This window comes from Gouania willdenowi, chromosome 5, assembly GCF_900634775.1.
Source record: "Gouania willdenowi chromosome 5, fGouWil2.1, whole genome shotgun sequence".
Classification (NCBI taxonomy): Eukaryota; Metazoa; Chordata; class Actinopteri; order Blenniiformes; family Gobiesocidae; genus Gouania; species Gouania willdenowi.
In genome coordinates, this window is record NC_041048.1 from 9,017,547 (window position 1) to 9,022,929 (window position 5,383).

The 5,383-nt window shown below is 44.4% G+C and overlaps 1 pseudogene; it reads left to right on the plus strand.

Moving 5' to 3' along the window:
- Nucleotides 1–255: 255 nt before the first annotated feature.
- On the plus strand, nucleotides 256–2,068 carry LOC114462923 (uncharacterized; annotated as a pseudogene).
- The last annotated feature ends 3,315 nt before the right edge of the window (nucleotides 2,069–5,383 follow it).

Below are 5,383 nucleotides of genomic sequence, written 5' to 3' on the forward strand. Positions count from 1 at the left end.
GCACTATCGACGCTGGAGCCACTTTCACACTGCTTTCACACAGTACACGGTGGCGGCGTCCTTACCGCGCATGGGCGTGGTTCCAGCGCCTCTCACTGACACGCCCCCATTTCAGAGCAGAGAGAAGTGCTTGTTTTTCCATGATTTTGACACCAAATTTTATATACTTAGCAATTTTTTTCATCTTTCAAATTTGGTACAGTGGTCAATGACACATGTTTCTGTAGTGTGACAAACTCATAACACATTTATTATTGTGTCATCCTCTTTGCACTGTCCATGAACATGCTGGTTAAGTCTGCGGAAGTTCAGTGCAGGGGGCCCCTCAGTAAGTCCGGAGTCCGACAGCCACCAATCCGAGCCTTCATGGATGACTTGACGGTGACAACGACATCTGTCCCAGGCTGCAGGTGGATTCTAAGTGGCCTTGAGGAGTTGATCTCGTGGGCTCGTATGAGCTTTAAGCCAGCTAAGTCTAGGTCCCTCATGCTGAAGAAAGGGAAGGTCACTGGCAAGTTTAGTTTCTCCCTTGGCACCACCAAGATTCCATCACTAACAGAGAAACCAGTGAAGAGCCTGGGAAAGGTGTTCAACTGTAGCCTGAGAGACGCAGCTTCCACACAATCAACAAATCAGGAGCTGGAGACCTGGTTGGCCGCGGTGGACAAGTCTGGACTCCCTGGAAAGTTCAAGGCCTGGATTTACCAGCATGGCATTCTCCCTCGGATCCTCTGGCCCCTCTTGGTCTATGATTTCCCCATTTCAACAGTGGAAGGCTTCAAGATGAGGGTCAGCAGGTTTCTCCGCAGGTGGCTAGGACTGCCGCGAAGCCTGAGCAGCATTGCCCTATATGGTCAAAGCAACAAGCTGAAGCTCCCTATGAGCAGCCTAAGTGAAGAGTTCATGGTGACCCGGTCCAGGGAGCTCCTCCAATACCGAGAGTCTAGTGACCCAAAGGTTGCCCAGGCTGGGATTGAGGTCCGGACGGGACGGAAGTGGAGAGCTGCTGTGGCCGTGGATATTGCTGAGTCTAGGGTACGGCAGAGGGTACTGGTGGGCAAAGTGGCACAAGGAAGAGCTGACCTGGGTAGTGGTAGAACTCACTTTAATAAAGCAAAGAAGAGAGAGAGGAGGGCGCTGATCCTCGAGGAGGTGCGAGCAGGACTAGAGGAGAAGCGGACCAGTCAGATGGTGGGAATGCGGCAGCAGGGAGCCTGGATGAGATGGGAGCAAGCGCTGGAGCGTAAGATCACATGGACCAAGCTGTGGAAAGCTGAGCCCCACCGAATCAAATTTTTGATCCAGGCGGTTTATGACGTGCTGCCTAGCCCATCCAACCTTTGCATCTGGGGGAAGGCAGAGACACCGGCTTGCCCCCTCTGCCAGAGGAGAGGAACCTTGGAGCACATCCTCAGCTGCTGTTTGAAAGCCCTGGGTGAAGGGCGCTACCGCTGGAGACACGACCAGGTCCTTAAGGCAATAGCTAATTCCATCTGCTGCGGGATTAGCCACAGCAAGAGCCTTCGCCCAGTGAAGAAGAGCATCACTTTTGTCAGAGCTGGGGAGAAGGTTGCAGTGACCACCCAAAATACCTCCCCTGGCCTGTTGGCAACGGCGCGTGATTGGGAGCTAAAGGTTGACCTGGGGAAGCAACTAAAGTTCCCCGAAGAGGTCGCAAAAACACTTCAGTAGCCACCAAGCAGGTTGTTCTTCTGGAGCTTACTGTGCCTTGGGAGGACCGAATGGAGGAGGCCCATGAGAGGAAGAGGGCTAAGTACTCCGAGCTAGTGGAGGAGTGCAGGAGCAATGGTTGGCGGGCAAGATGCCAACCCATCAAAGTAGGATGCAGAGGATTTGCGGGCCAGTCTCTCTGCAGGGCCTACAAGATGCTGGGTATTGCTGGAGCCAGCCAGCGAAAGGCCATCAAGTTGGCTACAGATGCTGCAGAAGTGGCATCAAGGTGGCTGTGGATCAGAAGAGGAGAGGAGTGGCACGTAGGGTAGCGCTACCTGGGCACAAGCTGGGGCTTGATCAACCCCAGTTGGGTCGCCTGGAGGACGGGGTCTGATTGTTGAAAGACCCGAAACCCCCTGTGATCCCAGGTTACATCACTGATGATGTGAGGTGTATTTGAGAACTTAAAAGGACCAGATTCATTCAGCTGGATAATGGCAGTGGTTGAATAAAAACAACAATTAAAATGATATAATTGCATTCATGAGCAGCCTCTCCCTCTGACTGTTTCAAGTGTTCCTGCTCTGTGTGTGAATAAAAACTCTCTTGTGCCCTGAGGAGAATGAATGAAAGAATTATTGAAGCTAAGACAATGGTACAGAGCAGAGATAAAATCACTGACTGCGGCAGAGCATTTAATCCTTATTTTAGGCTAATTCTGTTTATATTCTCCATGGATACATTATTCTGAGACAGATTTTTAAAAAACAACCAACCTGGGACTTCATGAATCACAAGAAACGCTTAGTAACTTCCAAAGGAACCACAACCCAGTATTAGTTATGATGTATTGGTAACACTTTACAATAAGGGTCCCTTAATTAACGTTAGTTAAGGCATTATTAAACATTATTTATCAGTTTAATAATGTTATAATAATCATTACAATGTATTACTTGACATTAACTAACATGCCAGCAGAGGTGTAAAGAGTACTGAGTGTTGTTTTATTCAAAAAAAGAGAAAATTTAAAAAAAAAAAAAAATCTTTTAAAATTTTTCCGAAATTTCAGGCGACCCCATTTAAATTCTAGCTGACCTTACACGGGGTGCCGACTCCAAGGTTGAAAAATACTGATTTAGTGGCTCCCTAATAGATTTATTGTTCTAGTTTTTTGATCATTTCCGGTCATCTCACGCCTGGGGTGGGACAAAGACTGACACTTTATTTGTTAATTTTCTACTCTCTTTCTCTTTTAAGTGCACCCTGTAGTCACATCACATACCCTTAGAGGTACACGTACCCCCATTTGAGAAACACTGCCTTAGGTAACATTACAAATGCTTAACAGTGTCATAAGCATTACTCAACCATAGTTAACCATTAATTAAGCCTTTCCGGACCCAAAGTGTTACCAATATATTTACTGTTCATTTATATCGTACTCTACAGATTAAAGGAAAAGAAAATTTTGCAGTGTTGAAAAGTCTGAATGTCAAAACAAACTTAGCTTTTTTTCCTCCTCGTGTAAACATCTGTCAGTGACAGAATGGAATGATTGAAGTCTCTTTACAGTCAAACTTTAATTAGATTTACAGCTTTTAGCGTTCAGCACGTTTTGAAAACGAGAAGTGGAGCTTATTATATGATGCATTTTGAAGAAGCATAAATGTCACCTAAAGCTGTGAACTTCTGAGATTTTCCTGCAACCAGCCATAGGTTCATTTCAACAGTTTCTATTCCTGTATCATACGTGTGGCTGTTAACAGCTTTCTGTATCAACTGATTGTCGGTGAGTCATCTGACACAGGAATAACTGCTGCTAAAACACCAGTTATCTCTCCAGTATAGAATGGTCTCTGATGTGCTTTAATGGGAAGACAATAGCAACAGTGTGATGAGCAGATGGCTGAAGTGACAGCTTTAAAGGAGCATAGGGCAGGATTTGAGAAAAAAAATAAACATTCATTTTAAGTTTTTTTTTTAATGCTAATGGATGATATAGCATTCTAAACCAAAGAGAATGAGTCCCCACACATTTCTACCTATTGCCTTGAAAAGATTGCGTGATACATTTTGTACTGTTGTTACAGGTACGAACAGTAGTGTAGTTCCCTGCAGACGTGACGTCAAATGATGCTGGTGCGCGTTCTCGACAGCTTGGAGAGGTGGCCCACTACCGGAAATATAAAGCACAGTGGACTAAACTACTGCTTGGTTCCACAGATGAATGCAGAGGCATGTGCACAGGTCTTACAGTAAACAGTCACATGAAAGGGCGAGTAACTAAATAACCGCGTCACAGTTAGAGTGTGGAACGGACCGCATTTTGTCGTCCGAGTCCAACCCGACAGTGAAAACTTATTATGTTTGCTCAAAGAAATTTCAATTCAATTCAACTTTATTTATATAGCGCAAATTACAACCAAATTATCTCGAAGCACTTAACAAAAAAATAGAGTACATAGTAAGAGAGAAAGAACCCAACAAGATCCACATGAACAAGCATTTAGGGACAGTGGGAAGAAAAACTCCCACTTTTTTATAGGAAGAAATCTCCAGCAGAACCAGGTTCAGAGATGGCGGGCATCCACTTTGGTTGGGTACGTGAACAGAAGGGTCAACAGGATAGGATAGAAGGATAGACTGAGTGTTCCAGACTAGTTGAGCCGCAAACCATCGCTCAGGAACTGCCAGCTCCAGCATCAAGACACTTGAAACAGAAAAGAGAGCAGAGGGCGAGGAGAAGGCACAGACTGCAGGAAAAACATGATACACTATGATACACTCGTTCCTCGTGGTTGGGTTAACATTAAACGTCTTGCTGCATCATCCATGCTCTGAAATGCTACCACTACAGACAAGGTTTTTTCTTGTACTGATCGCACGTAATGATATATAGGGTGGACATCAGTGTAAATGGTGTGAAGCAGTGTGAGCAGTATGTTATTATGCAAGAACAGAACAGAAGTGGGGGGTTGTCTACAACCCAGCGCAACTGTGTCTGACATATGTACGTTTGCTTTAGTGGTAAGCACCGAATTTATTAAACAACTGTTAATGTCAACATCACATCAGTGCACGGGTAACAAGAGAAAGTGAAAAACAAACAAGAGACAATTTACATAATCCATGTATCAAAGATAAAGATAATCCATGTAATTGTGCAGTAAAAGGAATGTTTCAACGGTGTATTCCTTTAAAATTGTTTTAAACTGCTTTCATTCACCGCAGATCAGCTGTGGCTGCTACTGCACTCACTTCAGACTGTGCGCAAAAAACCAAATGTGACCAAACCCGAACACCAGTTCTAAATATCTGTCCGGACCCGACCCGTCCGGTGCCGTCAGGGTTAATTCGGGCATCCATCCTCTATCCACAGTATCAGCTCCGGTGATAAACATTTGATGCACGCTCCTGTGGCAGCTTGGCTGCACTAACCACCGTGGTGTAACTATGGAGTCTAAATTCTAGATCCTGCCCTATGCTAATTTAATTAGTGTTTAAAAGTAATGGAAATCTGTTGGTTAAATTATTTTATAAAATGTATCATAGTTTCTTGTTGAAATACACATATAATGTTGCCTATAATTATCTGATGCATTTAAATTATGGTTAATCAATGAAGTTTGAAGAATTTACATCACAATTAAAACTACAGTAATTATTTTTCTCAACAGTTGGAGGTGAAGAAATGAGGACCATTTTC